At 36.7% G+C, this 20810-nt stretch overlaps 2 protein-coding genes across 4 annotated transcripts in view; both read right to left on the reverse strand.

Annotated features, from left to right (window-relative positions):
* The window catches only part of osbpl3b (oxysterol binding protein-like 3b), a 98234-nt gene extending 96794 nt beyond the window's left edge, over positions 1-1440 (reverse strand). Inside the window, exons 1-2 of one of the 3 annotated variants that reach the window (XM_079836712.1) lie at positions 1264-1416; positions 1060-1165 (exon numbers count right to left, since the gene is read on the reverse strand). The gene's annotated coding sequence lies outside the window, so the exon portion shown is untranslated. Of the gene's footprint in view, positions 1-1059 lie in introns of all 3 variants that reach the window. The other 2 variants (XM_079836710.1, XM_079836711.1) reach the window with 2 other exon arrangements.
* gtf3c6 (general transcription factor IIIC, polypeptide 6, alpha) overlaps positions 1-20810 on the reverse strand; it is a 1355101-nt gene that overhangs the window by 572675 nt on the left and 761616 nt on the right. The window lies entirely within an intron of this gene.

Consider the following 20810-nt stretch of genomic DNA (forward strand, 5'->3'; position numbering starts at 1 on the left):
CTAGCTTCTACTCTCAATGGCTGTGAAGGAAGATAAAAGTCAGTCCACCCCCAATATATCTTGCTGTGAAAATGTTCACAAATTGGCCACTGAGGCAGCTCATTGTCCCTTTAAATAATGTGGTACTAGCGAGTATAACATTTTTTACTTCACTGGCATGCAGTTCTGGTTAGGACTAGTACATACATAGAAAAACACATTTCACAATCTGTTACCATGGTGACAGGGAAATGACAAAAGAGTGTATTTCTAATGGATACAGTGCTTCTTGTCACATTCAGATAGTGTTCAGAGCCAGTCAACCAGTAGTTCACACACCTAGACCTCTCAAACAAACGCTTTGACATGAACTGTTCAAACCATCATCATCACCTTCATCATCTTCACTTCCAAGTACATGCCATTTTACTGAGGCAATTAGATAAGCTTGTAAGTTGTACTTTAGAGGGCTTGTTATTCAATACACGTTGAAGTGCAAGCACCAAATTCCCTACTGCAACTTTAATGAACATATCTGCATCTTAAAGAGATTAAGTCATTTATATAGAAAGACTCTAATACTGACACATGCGTACCAAGATCTTAATACATTCTAAAATGAAGAAAGATGAAAGAATCACTTTGACAGGCCAACAAAATAAAGATCACATGTGATGCCTTGTGCATTTAAGAAAATAGCCTAACCTTAATATAATACCATGATTTGTATTTTTTATAATGACAGCCAACCCTCAAAATTAAGATAACTATGTATATGCAGCCATAAAGCATCTCCCAAGCTTATACACTAATAGAAGACTTTTCTCCTCAAAAGGAAATTTTAGTTACAGCTGTGCATGAATTCCTGTCGTCCACGCCCAAACTAAAATAGTTTCCAAGAAGCATCAGTTGTTATAACGTTTTTACAACGTCTTGACTTGGAAGATACTTTGCTTGCAATCATGCATGGACATGTTTCCAGACTGCATGGCATGCAGAACACATACAATTGTGAAAAGCATAAGGAATGACATAGTTAATTGCAGTAGTTACGCAAAATTGAGGAAGTTTTTAACTTACCTTTTAAACTGAAGTAACTAGAGTTAAACTGACCGCCACTTCCGGAGGATAAGACAACTGCGGAGAGAACTACGAAATGTATCCGCGAGGCATCTTGTCGACAACACTGCGTATCAAGCGAAAAATAACAACAAACAAAATAGATTTGTGAGTGGACTGTCACCGCGTCTTTTGAAGTTTACGTTGGGTATTAACCTAACAAACCTCCAGGCAATACAACAGGATACAGTTAAATATCGAAACGAACCGCTAGAATTCGACATGTACAAATAAAACGATGAAATGAAGTAATCAGAGCTGAGTCAGAACCGAGTCAGAAGATGCGCTGCCCTCGCGCTCACTGAGCAAATAAACGGTGCTGTAACTGTTGTGCGCGTGGGTTCCGCGAGCGGTTCACAGACGCAACTGAAAGTGACCTTAACCAATCAGCGGGGGAATTACCACGTACGTCACTTGTAGAGGCGGGGCTACAGCGGGTTGACAGTACCTTTTCCGTGACGTGGCTGCCTTTCTCAGAGCTCACTACTAGCTCTAAGCGTCTAAACAAATGCAACGAAGTGTTTTAAGCACCCAGTTTTGTTGCTCTTTGGTTAATTTGAAGAATATAAAGCACTTTTCCTCATTTACAAATACATATTTGCTTTACTGCTTCCCCTGGCAAGCAACTTGACATTTTAAATAAGCTATTAGGTGATGGATGTTGGTCCTTGTTGTGAAGGTCACTTCAGAAGAAAGTCACTTTGTATACAACTTTTATAATAGATAGCATTATTCTGTTTATTTTCTTAGGCTTTCCTTGACTTTTGACACATTTACAGTTGGACAAAAAGACCTCTAACGCAGTGACTCCCTACCACTAGTTGGATGCTTATAAGGAAGTTCCAGTAGTTACTTGGAAAGATTCAATATTCATCTATAATATTACAATTATTCAAAATGTATTTATATAATAAACATTTGTTTATGTAATAAAGATATGATGATATTAGTGAAAATATGAACATATTTGCAATTATCTTGTGATTTTGAGGAAAGAATAGCCTAAAGCACATGTCCTTATTGGTTTGGTCATTTTGTATGGATGACACTCGTAGATGAAAATGTATATCACCAGCCAGATTTCAGAAACTCCTCTTGGAAGGTTCTTCACATGTTTGCTCCTAGAACTGTAAAAAACCTGTGAAAGACAAACAAGCTCATGTGTCTCATTAAAAGAAAAAGGTAAGATAAAATTGGATGCATCTGTTTTTCTACTATGGTATGGATTTCACTGTAAAAAACTATTGTTATTTTAACTGAAAAAGACTGTAAAAATGTAAAAACATGTTTAATAAACTGTATACATTAACCTTACGTCTCATTTAATTTTACAGTAAAATAATGTTAAATGTACCCTTTTTGGAAGTAAAAATAAACAAATCATCTTATTTACAGTAAAAAGCCGTAAACTGACATTCCCAGTTTCTTCTTAGTTTTTTATGCACATTAGGGTTTTATGTTACATCTTTTGTTGTTAAATCAATGTTTATTGCATTATTTTACTGTCATGTGTGTTACCATGATGGTGTTTTGTATTTGTGTGTATGACACTGTTTACACCTTCAGTTATCTCAGCTTTATTCTAAGAAAAAAACGGGGTCCTAAATAGAACCCCAGGGTTTTTGACACAATTTTATTGAACACATAATGCCAAAAAGGTTCTATATATGGAGAAATGTCATAAATGATTGCATGTTACTTTCACATTTAATTTGTATTTTTATATTTGGACCCACTTATATATATTTTACTACTAACATTTAAATGAATCATTTGATACAATCCAAGTTATTGTGTATACATATTTCATGTTTGTACATTGTACTACACATAAAATGTATGATGCTACAGTTTGATTTATGATGTTTCTGTAATGTTTAAGGTCATTAAGAAAGCAGGCCATATCCTACATCCACTCAGGCACATAAATTATGTACAGGTTGTCACAATGATAACACCAATGTGTCGCAATAAGTAAGAAGTGACAATGAATTACCATGATAAACCTAAATAACTGTAGAGCATTCAAGAGTGTTCAAGAGCATCCAAGCCTTTAGTCTTATGTCAAACCCAATCAGCAGCGATAAAGAGAAGCCAAATAATACATGAGTAGCACTATGTATCTTTCATCAGTTTGGTGTTGCCTGTAATGGAGGAGAAAGTAAAAACAGAGGAGGGATGTTGAGGGTATTGTTAGTCATAGTCGGACATGCTGTGTATTATGGGGGTGTGTTCACCAAGCCATGCATATTTTTAGCACATTCCTGGGGTATTACACACCCTCATCATTGAGAGTGCTTATGTGTGTTAGAGGACAGAATATTCATTCATGTGAAGTGGGTTTGTGCGTGACTGCACTGGAAATTGTGTGGGCTTCCACCAGAAAAGATGCAAACAATAATCATAAAACAGTTTGCATTCACACTCACCCAAAAACGTTGTGAGGAAGTTCCCATGGTGAAATGTGGCTTGTGGAGTCTTTAACTAAACAACATTACACTGTCGACGTTTGTCTTTATTTTTGAAATATTTATATGTACAGCATATTAAACGACACTACATGTTATAATTGCCTCTATCGTTAAAATAGCATGTGTGGGCAAAATAACTCAATTCAGCTATAATCAATACAAACGTTCTACAACTGTGGTTCTCAACCAAGGGGCCCGGGCCCACTAGGGGGCCTCAGCAAACTTATTTAAAGAAAACGTGACTGGTGCTTGCCTGTGTAAAATATGCCAGTATATTACTAAGGTGTTGTGTCAAATTATAGGTAGGTGGTTTGTCAAATACTAACCCATGTCTTAACAAATACACTTATTTTTAATTCTAAAGTGTCCAAACCAGCCTTTTTTCGGAGAACTTAAATCTATGGATTTAACAAGGAATTTATGAACATAATCTTAATTGCTTAAATACAACGAATGAATGAATGAATGCCTTACCACAGAAGAACTGGTATATATCAGCTTAGATGAAAGCCTTCGAATATTTTCTTGAACAAAGGGGGAGTTTTAAACAAAACCCACTACTGCACAGGGCTTTGTTTTAGATGACAGAAGATTTCTAAAGAACGACAATGCTTCCATCTAGTGATGGAATTAAGATACTACATCGTTGTTGTCTCATTATTTAGTGGTCAGTTTCCCAAAATTAGAAGCTATGAAGAGAACTTGCATATTCAGCAATGGCATTTATCACTGTCACCATAACAAAGTATTATATTATATTATATATTATATTACATTATATTATATTATATTATACGTGTGTGTGTGTGTGTGTGTGTGTGTGTGTGTGTGTGTGTGTGTGTGTGTGTGTGTGTGTGTGTGTGTGTGTTATGTTATAGTTATGTTAGATTATATTATGATTTCTTCCTTTTTCATGAGCTTTGTAATTTTGCAATATTGTCCCCAAAATGTGGGGCATGTCTAAATCTTACATTACATTACAAATACAAAAATACTAAAAAATTACATAACAAATACAGCCAAATGAATGAACGTATGTGGTTTTTCACGCATAAAAACATGGGATTTGCGCCCTCCACTGATTTAATCGAGTCATGGAAATGTGCCAAATTGTCTACTGTTATGTAATAATAAACGTGAGATAAACCTTATGAATTACTACTATAATCGTTTAGTATATCACAGTAAACTATATATTTAGTGTCTGAAGAAGTCAACAACATGATTCACTGTGAAAATATTCACAGAACAACGTTCTGCATTTATGAAAAATGACTTGGTAATAGGTGACAAGAAAAACATTATGTATGCTAGACTGCCCGTAGAAGGTCATTCAAAAAAAGAATTGCAGTCTCTATTTATAAACCTCCAACAATGGCTGAAATGCAGATTGCCGTCATTCTTTATCTTTCTGTATGCAGAGGTGGCGCAGACCCTGCAGGATCTGTGTACCCAAGCGCTCAAGGACAACCAGTGGGCCGACACACATGCTGCAGTGAGACATGCTTTTCACTTGTTTGAAAAAGGTCCAGAAGTAGAAATAAAATGAATAGGGGAGAGTGGGGACGGTTGCCACTTTTTTCATTTCTTTGAATTTCTCAGAGACTGTTTGTATTGTAAAGCCAAAATTTGAATACAATATACCCACATCTGTTAGCTACCCACACTGCTGCAACATGTAAAGGCCTACATATGGTAATATATGTACAATCGTCACACGATTCATTCATTTTTACCAGGTTTGTCAGTATTAATGCAGTAAGACAGTGATATTAAAAGACCAAATTCAATATACACCTTATTGATGATGCATACTAGGTACAGGAAAGCAGATGAACACAGAATATACTCATTAAGCGTTTTTTTCCTATCAAAACCCATTAGAAAGAAATTGCGTTGCGTTCATATTCTGGGCTCATCTGCTCACCTGTATATAGTAGATAATAAAAATTTGTAATCTGAATTTGATCTTTTAATATCACTGTTTTAGACACAAAGATTTTGCATAGATTAAAAATGAACCTTTAATGTTAATTAAAACGGAGTTGGTTGTGTGGAACCACTGTCACTAACTGCAGTGAGATTATAGGCCCTATCATTTTTTGAGATCTCAAAAACCTGCAATTTTAACAGGGCGTGTAGACTTTTTACACATAGGTTTTTCATAAACCTCTTGGAGATGTTGCCACAGTTCCAACCTGATTTTCCAGTCTGTGTGTTTACTGGATTATTACAATTATTGGCAAAAAGTGTTTGGAAATGTAAATATTTCCTACCCTACAGCAAAATAACTTTGTGTATAAATAATAAAATGTATTTGCACTCAGTGCATCATATTTCTAATTAAATTTGAAGACATTTTTAGAAATTGCTAAATATTTTTGATTATAACACTTGATTATATCAATTCTGTACTGTTTAACAACATTTCATCATAATTTGTCCTTTAAAAATTGAGCAGAGTGAGTAGCGAGTTAAGGTTATAATGTTTGCAGAAACAATGTCAGTACCTTTGGGTTAGAGAGTTCATATAGAGTTTATTTTCAGGTTGCAGTCACTCATGAACACTTAGAGTAATAACAGAGTTATAAGCCTACATGGTCTGGACTGAGATGACAAAAGTGGCCCCTAATATGATTGACCCTAAAATGAACAGACTTATTGGCTGTTAACTATTGTTACTGGGGTTAAGTTTCAAAAAGCATCACAATTCATAATCATCATCATCACCACAATATTAATAACACTAACAGGAGGAGAAATGACAAAAAAAGGCATTTAATTCTATCCATCCTTCATGAAATTAACATTTAATGATTCATATTCTGGCCTAAATCAAGTTCTTTCTTGAAGAGAGGTGTTAAGGTGCTTGAAGAAGTTTGAGAAAGACCCTTTAAAGAACAATACTTAAAAAATTGTTTTACTTATGTTAATTTATAAACTTTGGCATGAAATTTTACTGATCTCATGTTACATTTCATATGGGTTTTTATGATATTGTACCTTCACTTTTTATTTGCAATGCTGTTGTGGGCACTAAGGAAGGTTACACTAAACAGATAGAGTAAAGAGTAAATGTATTTGGCGTGCTGTCCAGGAGGGCTCCAAACTCAAAATTATGGCAATATAAATGTCCAAAAGTTCCAAGTGCCTAACCAAAGGGAACACTAATTACCATAATGGTGAGTTCAAACAAAACCATTTTAGCAAATCAACATAAATTTATAAAATAAACTAATGTGATGTTTTCTAAAAAAAATTCTGTTGTATTGACAAATCAACGTTCGAGATGACTTTGGAAAATGAGAGGATGCAATTGAGAAAGAAAGCTGCAGAAGTGAGGGAATATGAGTGAAAAGTCTGTTAAGAATTGCCCCACCTTAAAAACTCTTTTGCTTAAAGGGCACATAACAACACAGTTTCTGCCAATCTCATGTTAATCTGGAGTACCTATGGTATTGCATCCTTCATATCTCTGAAAATTCTTTAGTTTTATCATATTTATAAAAGATATACATGCTGTACCGATTCTTTTCGAAAAAAGCCAAGCTCCTGGAGGCGTGGGCGGAGCTAAAGGGTCATGAGCATGCGAGCATCACTCTAAAAAAAAAAAGGTTCTATATGGCACCAAAAATAGTTCTTGGCTCGTAATCATAGGGGAACCTTTTTTAGTGCTATATAGCACCATTTTTGGTGCTTCAGTGGTTCTTCAGCGGTTCTTCAGAGGTTCTTCACCGGTTCTTCAGAGGTTCTTCACCGGTTCTTTGACTAAGGTGCTATATAGCACCTCTGAAGAACCACTGAAGCACCAAAATTGGTGCTATATAGCACTAAAAAAGGTTCCCTAATGATTACGAGACTTTTTTTTTAGAGTGTACCAACTAAACACAGACATTTGATGCATTTTTACTCACTTCCAGCGGTTCTGACTCATGACCGGGATCTTTTATCACTGGGACCACTCCATTTTTCAGTCTCAATCGATCTGCAAATCCATCGTTGAACTGAGACTTGTTTACAAAACATTTTGCCGAAATGCCGGGAACAAACAAACACACTTGCAAAACTTTATTATTTGGGTTATTTGGGAAGCTGAACAAGGTAATCTTTCCCTCACAACCGAAAACACACTTCTTTCACTGTTTCTTTCACTTCTTTCAAAAAGAAAAGTTGACATAACTTAAAATTGTAAGGCAACTTGCTGCACAGCTTTTTTGAGTTTACTCAAATTTTAAACAAAGTAGTTCACTTAACTAAATTAACTGAGTAAGGTCACATGTCTCCCAATTTAAGATGTTTTGTTCAGCTGATTAAGTTTTTTTTTATTTTTTTATGTCACCATCTTGGTGATGAGTGTTTTCTTTAGTTGGGCAGTTTGATGACTTTTTAATGTTTGGCAAGAAAAAATGTTTGGTCAGCTGCTCGATGATAAGAATATAATAATTGTGTAGTGGCTTAATTATCAGATTTAATGAGTTGAATATGAGCAATATACTATTAGCTTTTTTAAAATTGTGATTCTAGAAAAGATCAACTATGGTTTTAATCAAAATAGTTGACTAAGGTTTAAAACCGATTGTACATTAAGTACTTTGACCTCCTATGAGATTTTCTCACACAGACATCAAGAATCAGCCTATAAATCTCAACAATGGTTACATGCTTCATACCGCAATGCATTCTGGGAGCCATGGATGAGTTTTGCATGATGCACCCAGAATGCATTGTTAACTTGTTGCAACTTGTATGCTTGTTAACTTGCATTTACAAATTGAATTTACAATTAATACTAGGTTGGTCCAACAATTGTTGAACCAACTTATTTTAACCAGTTAAGCCAACTTTTTTGCATTTAATTGTCCAGTTAACTAAAACATTATCATTAGTCAAAATGTTTGTGAGTTAGATTTTTTACAGTGTTGGTGACATTGTTCAAAAATCTCTCGGCTTCTGTAACCGAGCAAAGCTCGTTGATGGGTGTGCTCTTTTTCTTGCTCTGGTTGATGTGCGCACGCTCATCTGGGAGAAGTGCCCATACAAGCAATTCACCAGGAATTTGATTGACAGGCAATCTGACCAATCATAATCCGCCATCCGCCATTTTTGTCCGACAAAGCAGTCAGTAGAGTTAACGTTGGTGGACTTCCTGATGGCTGAGCGTACTGCGCAGCCTCAGACTGAGCTTGATGACGTAGATGTGACGTGAGCAACCTGACTGACAGTTGTAAGTCTTGTAGTAGTTTTACAAAGTGAATTCTGAATCATGTTGTTAAAATATTTTGTCCCGTTGCTTTTGGCCCTCTATGGTCTTCTCGACATGCTTCTCCCTTAACTTTATCGGACTTTATGCCTCCACGTCCCCCCGATTGCCTCAGACAGTAAAAGATTGCCTGCGAGCTTTTCCTCGGGTCTATACGGTACAGCGCAACAGAGTCGCGTGGTTATGACGCATTCGTTGGCCTCTTTTTTACAAAAACGGCTTCTACGGGGCGATAGTGTAAGATACAAGGTAATGGAGCATTTTATACATTGTCGTGTTTGTTTAGAAATAAACAATGGACAAATGGAGTCTTTAAACACCTCAGATGTAAAGTTATTCGCTGTCAAAGTGAAGCCAAAATGAATGGGAGTCAATGGGATGCTAACAGCAGGGGATGGCTTGGTTAGCAATGGCTGCCCCAATGGAAGGTACGCTTTCCGGGGGCTGGATTACCTCCTTGGGTGTGAGAGCACGACTTGTCAGACATAGCATCAGTAACTAAAGGGGGCGGGTCTTTGCGAACGGTCAATTCTGCCCTTTATGACGTCATACAGGGCCATACTAAAAAAAAAAACCTTCCGAAACTTATACGAATCTGAGAGGAGTGTATTTGGCACAGAAATATTGAGTCATACGTTATTCAAACTTTGTTGAGCATGAGAATCCAACTCTTTAACAGTGTAAATAAGTCAGAATGACCTTTAACAAAAAACAATCAATAATCATATCTTGTTTTTGTTTTTTTTGAGGCCCTGTCCCAAATGGCACCCTAAATCCTTGTGATATTGGAAATGAAATGGCAAATTGGACAGCCTACTTTCTTGTGGACTTAATGGACACGCGTACGCAGTGGCCATTGTCCACAAGACCTCAAGTGCACATGAAGTGTGCCATTTAGGACAGGGCCAGTGAATAGCACAGACTACTAGATTTTTACAACGAACAACTGTTAGGTTGGGTATCATTAAAAGAGAATGCCACCCTCTTCTAGAAACTGCAGACCCAGGCTAACTCTCTGACGTAGAATTCCCGGTAGTCTACTCATGAACTGGTACCACGAAACAGAACCACACTTTGGACACTGCAAGGGTCTAGGTCATTTTCAATTCAAGAAATGCAATCATCCTGCCGAAAACCTGCTGTCTCAAAATTTTCATCTGTACATTTGTATAAAGTTAGCCTATTATTCTTTACCTATGATATCCCCTTTCTGGTCATTATTTTTTCTCCAGAGAGGCAAGTGGTGCTCACTGCAGAGCCAAAGAGATGGTGCTAAATGCAGAGCCATTGGTGGAGTGTCCAGCCCCCCCACTCTGAATGTATTTGTATTTGGGCGTAATGGGTGGAGCTAGACTCTTCAAACACACCCTAACCCTACCTATAACTCTATCCCTCCACCCACAGCTCCACCTCTCTGGACGTCATTTGTGGATCTAATGGGTGGAGCTTAACCTAATATGTTTAGGGATAGGGTTATGGCCCGGCTGAAGCTCCCCCCATTACTTCCAGTGAAGGGGAGCTGGATTTCCTATATCCGACAGATGGTGATTTTCTTACTGCCATATAAAAAATGCAGACAGATTCTTCTGAGTGGCAATTTTTAGGTCTGTTTATAAGTGGACAGTCAGTATCAGATCAAAATTTTACTTTAATCTTTGCACAACCCATGCGTAACACTTTTATGAGACCAAAACTGAATTTTTTTTTTTTTTTTTTAAATCTTATGTTTACATATTTTCTTTTCAGCATTGCGAGAAATACATGCAAATTATGTTGGATTAAGATGGATTTAAGATACTACAAATTTGTCAGGATAGATGGCTGAAATGTATTCAAAAGGTTATAATCATTTTTTAATCCCTGTAAATTGTTTACAAAAATGTATTGTCAATATATATTTATAGTCAATTCTTAAAGTCACCATGAAATCAAAATTGACAAGTCTTGTTTTTATTGAATAATATGAAGGATTTATCTGTGCATGCTCTTGTAATCTGACACTCTCATACATTTCACTCAAATATATGTCACAATAGGAAAGAAAAGTCTATCTATCGCAACTTCTGTGTCATGTCATAAGGTATATGTTTACAGGTCCAAATCTCTACTCAATTCATAAAAATTCAATCACTGTCTGGCCATCTGAGATTCAGGATGGAGATAAAGGATTGGAAAATTTTTATATATCATTATAGCACACCGTGAGTGTACATTAGAACCGTTTCATGTTTGCTTTTGGCATCTGAACCCAGAACTGTGACATGTGAAGCCAGAAGTAACAAGCAGATTATATGACCTATTCTTTAAATTAATTGTACAATTATATTGCATAGCCTATATATTTAAAAGCCACAAAACCTACACAAGGACACTGTTTTCTTATCACTGTTTCTCATCAAGGACATCACTGTTTTCTCCAGAGCGTACAGCCGAATCAAATTCTGTTGCATTACTTTCCTGTTAACACTGTGAAGCTGCTTTGAAACAATCGGCATTGTAAAAAGCGCTGTATAAATAAAGGTGACTTGACTTGACACTATCAATTCTTAAAACCGCAGTTGCGGCACTTGAAAGGTCAAGAGTCAGTCGTCCCCATGACAACAGGAATAACTTTCCTCATTATTGGCTAACGTTGTTCACGTGATCACCACGACACATGTGTGTGATGCTGACACAGGAGCCGGCCAATAATGAGCTGGCGTTCTGACGTAGAACTCAGAAGCGCTGCACTGTCTTTACTATGTGAACAGAGTAGGAGAATGACGTTGAAGAGAAGAGATTGTTGAATAAAGTCGTTATTTTTGTTCAATTTTTGAGCACAAAAAGTATTCTTGTTGCGTCATAACATTAAGGTTACATGGACTATTTTAACGATGTCTTTACTACCTTTCTGGGCCTTGAAAGTGGTAAAAAAAAATGGCTGCCTATATGGCTGGTTCAGAAAGCTCTCAGATTTCATCAAAAACATCTTCATTTGTGTTCTAAAGATAAACGAAGGTCTTACAGGTTTGGAACGACATGAGGGTGAGTAGGCTAATTAATGACAGACTTTTCATTTTTGGGTGAACTAACCCTTTAACATTAACCTTCACAGTTTAAGGGTAAATCTCTGACACATGCAAGTGTCAATTAACATAACGCACAATGTACACGTCAAAACCAAAGTATAGTTTTAGTGTTGGGGAAACGTACTTTTAAAAGTAGGCTTAATGTGTTATTCCCTAAACAAGTAACTAATTGTGTTAATTACGACCTAAAAGTATGTACTCTTTTTGTGAAGCAGAAGTGCAGAAGAGTAGGCCTATGCAAGCTTTGGGACATACTACTTTGTCATCTTTAACGGACTCTGCCGCTTATATGCATCCCGTCACAGTTTAAACTGCCCTGTCAATCATCGTCACAGTTAAAATGTTAAAATCCTCCAACATATCAGAGAGAAATGTAGTCGCACGTTGATTTGCCATTTGTGGGTCTTTAATGCAGAGACTCTCCTCGGGTTTGCAGTTTAAATATAATGATGCATTTAAAAGTTAATGGCCAAATGTATCATTACAAAAGTTTACAATGCTGCTGCAGGTGAAAAATAATCTGGATAACATTAAATAAATATCTTTTCATCAGGTTAAATACTGTTTGATCACTCAAACCCCTTTATCTAAACCTTAACCGTTGGACTTGCACATCCTTCATGTTTGTAGTTTTTTAAAACTTTTTATCTGCGTTTGTAGTTCTAATCGAATCCTCATCCAGTGCTGCGTTCCACTCCACTTTTAGTCACGGACTTGCGAATTTCCCTAAGCCATTTTGAAGTGTGTTCCACTTAGTGAAGTGGACGAGCAAAGTTAATATGGACAGACCCTCCCTCCCTTTGACAGAGGGAGTGAGTCTACTTTATGGCTGAATCTGAAATCGCCCCCTAAACCCTCATCCACTATTCTCTACGTTAGTCCACTAATATAGTTGACTTGAAGGAGTGAGTGAAAACGAGTGAGTGAATTCGGACAGCTGTTGAGTGTACATCAGCTGTACACTCGTTATTGCGGTGCAATGTGGGATTGAATGAGTGCACTCAATAATGTCCACTATGGTGTCGGACACCACTACAAATGGCTGTCCCATCAAATAATGCCATATTTGAGGGTATAGGGGGCGATTTTGGATTCAGCCCATGTGTACACTTCAGGCAGCTTCATATACCACAATGCAACACGAATGTGACGTCACTGCATATTGCGTTTAATTTACCCCACCACAAACAACTATTTTTTTTATAATTAAAAAAAATAAATAAACAACCCAAACATACCTACAGTATATACAAATAGAATACTGCATTAAACGTAAAGGGAAAAAAAACCCTCCAGAGTAGATTCCAAGTGATCAAGGGCTTAGGACGTTCCAGTTCAGTCCATTGCCAAGGTTTCGCCAGTAGTGGACACTCATGTAAGCAATGACACACACCCACGTGAATGAGACGGAGGGAAGTTAGCAAATGAAGGACATGATAAAAACAAACTGGAACGCAGCAAGAGTGTCAATCTGCACTTTGAATTTTGACCAGAAATAGTACACCATCCGGGTATCTTTGGGATACTCTTTTCAACATACCAAGATTTGGGTCATAGGCTACTAAATCCATTTTCGAAAACTATTTAGTACGGATAGTATGCGAATTGGGACGCAGCATCTTACTTCAACAATAAGAACTAAAGAATGAAACACAGATATGATGTTTATCTGAAGTCATTTTTGCTTGAATTAGATGGTTGAATTAGACCATCAAAGGTCAGCAGCAAAAACATAAAGTGAGATTATAAGCATATTTATATTATTTAACATATTTAATTATTGCATGTTTGAGTAATATTCTGAGTTTGCGTTACTTATTTGAAAAAGTTACTTTTTTTGCCGTAATATCTATGTTACCCCCAACACTAGTATGGACTGGAGATACACTTGGGATAGTATAGCCGTCCAGGAGCAATGGTGTAGCCTTGATCATGCACAGTGCCATTTGTTATAATTATAGATAAACATTAATTTATAGATAAATAGTAAATTAATACACAAATTAACAAAGATAACTACAGACGTGGTTCACTGAAAGTTTCGATAAGACTTCTTTTAACAGTGACAGGAAAAAAATGTCTATGGTAGATTGCCCAGAGAAGGTCACTCTGTAAATTTTTTTATACATTGGTTCTCCCTCTATCAACCTCCAACAATGGCTAAAATACATGCTGCTGTCATTCTTCAGCTTTCTGTATGCAGAGGTGGCACAGATGCTAGGAGAATGAAAGAATGTGTGTTTGCAAATGTTCAAGGACGTTGCTGCTGTGAGGCATGCTTTTCACTTGTTTGAAGAAGAAATAAAAAGAAAACCATTCTCAGTGAAGCTAAGGTCATTCTAGCTTCTAAATAGAACCTTTTAAATAGAAAAAGAAAGGACCGACTCAGAATTCAGTGAACTATCTGCACCCAACAGAGCTACAGATAAATGATTTAGTTTATTCTGATGTTTATATTTTGGGGCAGGGGCGCACATATATTTTTGAGGGACTCATTCTTTGAATGAGATGTTTGTGAAAGGGGTTGTCTGGGTTACAAAATACAATTATTTTTTTTTGATATTCAGATTTTATTTTATGTTTATTTGCACCTTTGATGATGCCGCCACACAACTACAGGAGCAGAAGCACTGGAGGGCTGGGCTGGTGGGGATCTGTATGATGAAAATATAGCGGGATACCGGGAGATGTGGGAGCTGTAAGGATGTTCCCTCGGAATATCAACTTTAATCATCTTCTTACTGTAAGAACACACACAGACACAGGATTATAAAATGTAGGATTTTTACAATGAAAAGATTGTGCTTTCACGCTGTCCTTGACCCATTCCCTGACTGACAGCAAAACCAGTTATCCAACAACATGAAAGGAAGAGAGCAAGAAGGGAAGATAGCACGCGTTTTATTCTAATGTGCAGTTTATCCACACAGTGTAAGAAAGAAAAAAAAGAACTACAGCATACAAGGTGTGCAAAAGAAAAAGGACAGAAACATATTTCATAATTTTACCTCATGTCAATGTCCGTCGGTTTGGGAAGCCTGAAAATAATACATAATAAAATAATAAATAAATCAATAATATAACCTAATGTTTGATTAAAGTCTGTGAGAGTCTGTGAAAACTTACAGCTGGTCATTCAGTCGGACATTGCTCTTCTTGGTGAGGGTGAGGTCATAATATTGCTCAATGATGACAGACCTAAAGGTATAAGCACATTTTAGACTGAAAATCTTTTAAGGCATTTAACAGACGTTATCCGCTTTTCATGATCAGTTTTCCAATAAAACAAATAAAATGATGTATATAAATAATGTAAATTAAATTAAAATGCATTAATAGAAGAAAATAAGGTAAATTAAATAGTAAACAATACTTTAATATTTTTAATGAAATAGTTTAAATTAACAGTAAATTAATCGTTTAATTAATTAAATTAATACAATAAAGTGTGTGTATATATATATATATATATATATATATATATATATATATATATACACACACACACATGTATACATATTAAACAAGAAACTTAATATATTAAAAGCTAAATTAAATATGTTTAAAATAAAATAACTCAAAATATTAAATAAAGTAATTATATTTGTATTATTTAATATTTTAAGTTATTTCTCAAATGAATTTAACTATAATGCAATATTTTATTTTATAAAATTGTGTCCAATACATATCAGCTATGTCTTAAAAATGAGCAATGCTTACTCAGGCAACACAGATCCTCCGAAGCCGAAGTGTTGATGTCCTTTAATGACTGCAGGGACGTGTTCATTCTGATAGCTGAAAGTCATCTTTCTAGAAGCCTGTTGGCTTTGCTCTTTATGATGCCTTTTTGGGTAGACCCTGTTGTCCCTTGTGTACAATTGAAAGAGTTTAGGTCACATTACACTTCATTTTCTTAATGCTTAATTCGTCAAAACGTGATAACAAAATAGGCTCCTCTTCATGATATAGGGCTAAATCTTAAAGGGATAGTTCACCCAAAAATTAAAATATCTTCTTTTGTGTTCAGCTGAAGAAAGAAAGTCATACAGGTTTGGAACAACACTTTTGGATGAGGGTGTGTAAATGATGACATTTTTGGATGAATTATCCCTTTAAATGCAGGATCCTAGAATATTCTCACCTTGGAATATAGAGTCCAGTGATGCTTGACGGTTGCCTCGAGATGGGTGGGAGTCTGAGCGGAGAAGAGCAGGTTTCCTCTTTCATGCTTCCCTGACCAATGCTCTGGCACACAGGTTGAAAGGTGGGCAGGTGTTCAGCCTGATTCTGGCGGATCAAAGGACTGCAAATGTTGGGCAGGTGGACGCCGCCGTGAAAATCGCATCTGCTACCGCAGGCTTGGATTCCCACACTGTTCATAGTATTGAATCTACAAACAGCCACATGAAACCACAGAGTGACACTTTATCCAAGTCCGAACACCATCACTATGGAAGCTCAGCTGGGGCCTTTGTTGTGTTTAAGGGATTTGGTGATGCGAGATGCTCATTAGCCCTGCTTTGCTGATAGATCGCACTTAATCCTACTGCTAAGCCCTTAAACTCGCTTATAAATTCCAAATATAATGCAAAAGTCATCTTTGAACAAATTAGGCTGATGTCAGTTCCCGTTGGTAGGTTTTAACTGTTACACTCAAAGCTAATTATGTAAATTCAAACATAAATTTATTCCTAATGAATAATGCAAGAAATCAATAGCCCCCAGAGAGCAATCGCAGCTCAGAATGTAAAGTCTGCTGTGACTGGGTCTTTGAGTGCAAAAAGTTCGGTGCTTGTATTCAATAGATAGGCTGAAACCAGAGCAGGCTATCTGAGAAACAGAGATCTAGGCTACTGCTGAGAATGTAAAACCATCTCTGGTTTCAACTGAATTCATAGCACATGCATCCAATGGGAAAGTAGTCGGTTTACACGTATAGGAATGTTTATATAGGGTGAACATCTGTCTTCATTTACCCTCATGTTGTTCCCAAACTCATAAATCTTTCATTCATCTTTGGAACACATGAAACTGTTTGAAATATTTTTTCATCATTTTTGTCCATCAAAACCCAAATGTTCAAGCTTCAATAGCCAAGCGAGCGGTTTAATCCAAATCTTGATGAACCAGTTGTCCAAAACTTTTAATCTGGATCAAAATGATCTGGATTTGGAAATCCCATGTTATCCAGGATCAGGTAATCCATCTTACTTTTGTGCCGGTTTTTCAAAGCAAAATTGGATTGGATCACCCTGATCCAGATACACAGCTTTTTAGATCACCAAATCTCGATTACTAGTGCTCAACGGAGCCCCTAAAGGAACATGGTGATGGAAAAAATATGAGTTGGGAAAAAAAAATTATATATATTTTGCATTCTCTCAGAAAAGACCCGAGAAACCTTGCGTTCGCTCGCAAAGAACTTTTGACTGGTTCATCTCTTATAATTGATAAGACGTAAAAAGTCTTATAAGTGATAAAAAAAACTTTTTTAATATAATATTTTTGTTTGATATTTACAGCTGTTTGGGGATTATTTTATGGCGGCTAAATCTTTTTTTACTATCACTGTAGGCTACCGAAAGGCTTAATAGCCTAATGTCTACTTCTAATTTATTACTTTAACAATTAGCCTAACTAATCAAGAGCAAAAAAATAATATGTGTTTGTGTATTATATGATACAAATGTTGTATTTTTTGACCAGTTTTAAAGTTTTACTACATTTTCTTCCTGGAATCCACCTTGAAATCCAACCCCCTGTTGGGATCAGGATAATCCTGTTTTTGTTTTTTTTGGATCAAAGTTATCCAAATCCTACTGACAAGTTTTGAACAACACAAACTGAAGGTTTGATCCAGATTAAAACTAGAATTGGATTCCGTGATCTAATCTGATTTCAGATTCCTTCTTTCCCTTTTGAACAACCCATTTTCAAGATTTGATCCAATCCGATAACCAAAATCCGATCAGTTTATCTTTGAACAACTGGCCCCTAGAGATATACGATTGGTTTATATGATGAACAGATTTTATTTAGCCTTTTATTCACAAACAACATTGACCAAGCATAGAGCACATCAAATTTAGTAAACGGAAACTTAAAAATGCATGCTTGACCCACAAGAACCAATGAAGTTTGTTCAACCAGGTTGAACTTCCATTTACCAAATTTGATGTGCTGCATGTTCTTTATGCTATATATATTTTTAAAGCATGACAATTTTGATTGTGTGCATTCCTTTCAATGGATGGACAACAATGAAGATAGAATATTAAAAATATCTGCATTTGTGTTCCGAAGAAGAACGAAAGTCTTGTTTTTTTTTTTTTTTTTTTTTTTGGCTGAGCTAACCCTTTAAGTATCTACGTCGTCATAACAATTTTTACATTGTTTTGCATCATGTGTTTAATCAGATTTTTTTTTTTTTAAGTTTCTTACAGAGAATTAATAAACTGCAGGAATGGATGTAGCTTTGTAAAAGTTATTTTACATTTGTTTGTATTCAAGAGACTTATATTCTGATAAGATAGAAAACATTGTCTTACCCACTCCTTAATTTTCCATCCATTGTAAGAACAGCTCTCGAAAAACAGTCAGCTTAATTTATTTTTATGTTTCAAGTGATTAAAAAAGAATGCTGACCTGCATGGGCACACTTTGCATTATGACATCATAATGGAAATTAGAAGCTCCATTGGTTATTCAGTTAGCGAATTCCTTTTAAAGGCTTGTTGTGCTAAAGTAATGACTTGTTTGATATTTCCTTTAGGTTTCTAAATTGATTCCCACCAAGTCATCATCACTGCTGCCTCAATTTAAAACAGCAGGAGTGCTGTCCGTGGTCCTGAAACGCATCACTTCCACAATTCAGTCTTATTATGAACAACACATCTCATTGCATCATACATTACATTAAACATATACACACACATACCTAGATGTTTTTTTAATAAATGCACACTCCTAAGGAAAAACTCCCACTCACTATCTTAGCATGAACACACCGATCGATATACCAGACCCTGTCCAGTGGCAGCGCCAACTGCTTGCCAAGCATTTCCACTGACCGGCCTTATTTATAAGGCTGTGTTGAGCAATATATTCAGTATTACACCTTTAATTGGGATCCTCCAGAGGCCTTGTCAAAGGTTTCAAGAAAAGCTGGGATTTAGCATACATGCCAAACTGAAGTTCAGTGACCAATTTCCTTCCTCTTCTTCGGAGGGGTGGCTGTACATCTCCTACTGTTGTATTATGAATGTAGTGCAGTGATCCCGCTCCCTTGGTTGCTTGTTAATACTCAACTATGGAGAACAGGTTTCATTAGCCTGTGTCAGAATATATACTGCTGCGGGCCATTAGGGGCGGTTTTTAAACGTCAAGGCTGCAGCAGTACCTCATCTTACTAATGAGCATCAACTGGTATAAGCCAAGACTCACAGCAGCAACCATTTAAATGCGCTTAAGTGATTAACCTATCAAGCTCAGAGGAGCACCATGGAGGTTCTTTTATGAAGCACAAGACATGAATACTTCAGCAAACATCTCCCGCAATCCCAGAATCTGATGAAATTGTTTATTAAAGACCTGTCTGCATTACACATACATGGATGAAAGATTTATGCTAATTAAAATGTATAACACTCTCTGGGCAGATCCCAGAGTTTAATGGTAAGGAGAAATATTGTCTTAAAGAACAACCAATCCACAGTTGCTGTTTCTCTGTTAAAAAACATTTTTTGTTCTGACAAAGTCAGAAAGGGTTCAGGTGGAATGAAAGCTGAACAAATGCACAATGCCTTATTCAGGAGAAGTGAAGGTCCATGCATCAATGGATGAAATGACAAGTAGAACATGCAGTTGGGAACTAATTCAAAGAAATCTATTAGTAAAATACTAAACAATGATAATATATATACATACATACAATATATATACACTATATTGCCAAAAGTTTTGGGACACCTGCCCATGAACTTTAATGAGGTCCCATTCTTAATCCGTAGGGTTTAATATGCAGTTGGTCCACCCTTTGCAGCTATAACAGCTTCAACTCTTCTGGGAAGGCTTTCCACAAGGTTTAGGAGTGTGTTTATGGGAGTTTTTGACCATTCTTCTAGAAGCGCATTTGTGAGGTCAGGCACTGATGTTGGGCGAGAAGGCCTGGCTCACAGTCTCCGCTCTAATTCATCCCAAAAGTGTTCTGTCAGGTTGAGGTCAGGACTCTGTGCAGGCCAGTCAAGTTCCTCCACACCAAACTCACTCATCCATGTCTTTATGGACCTTGCTTTGTGCACTGGTGTGCAGTTATGTTGGAACAGGAAGGGGCCATCCCCAAACTGTTCCCACAAAGTTGGGAGCATACCATTGTCCAAAATGTCTTGGTATGCTGAAGCATTAAGAGTTCCTTTCACTGGAACTAAGGGGCCAAGCCCAACCCCTGAAAAACAACCCCCACACCATAATCCCCCCTCCACCAAACTTTACACTTGGCACAATGCAGTCAGGCAAGTACCATTCTCCTGGCAACCGCCAAACCCAGACTCGTCCATCGGATTGCCAGACAGAGAAGTGTGATTTGTCACTCCAGAGAACACGTCTCCACTGCTCTAGAGTCCAGTGGCGGTGTGCTTTACACCACTGCATCCGACGCTTTGCATTGCACTTGGTGATGTAAGTGTTGGATGCAGCTGCTCGGCCATGGAAACCCATTCCATGAAGCTCTCTACACACGGTTCTTGAGCTAATCTGACATCATTGTTCTTCAGAACACAGAACAAATACAACATTTATGGTGGTTTTAAAAGATGATTGGATGGTCACTTTATATATGAACTTTGCTATAAATATGTTATTGTATTAGTTAAGCAGCAGATGAATTTCTATAAATAAATTACAGTCCCACTT

The sequence above is a fragment of the Gobio gobio genome, assembly GCF_949357685.1.
Source record: "Gobio gobio genome assembly, chromosome: 15".
NCBI lineage: Eukaryota > Metazoa > Chordata > Actinopteri > Cypriniformes > Gobionidae > Gobio > Gobio gobio.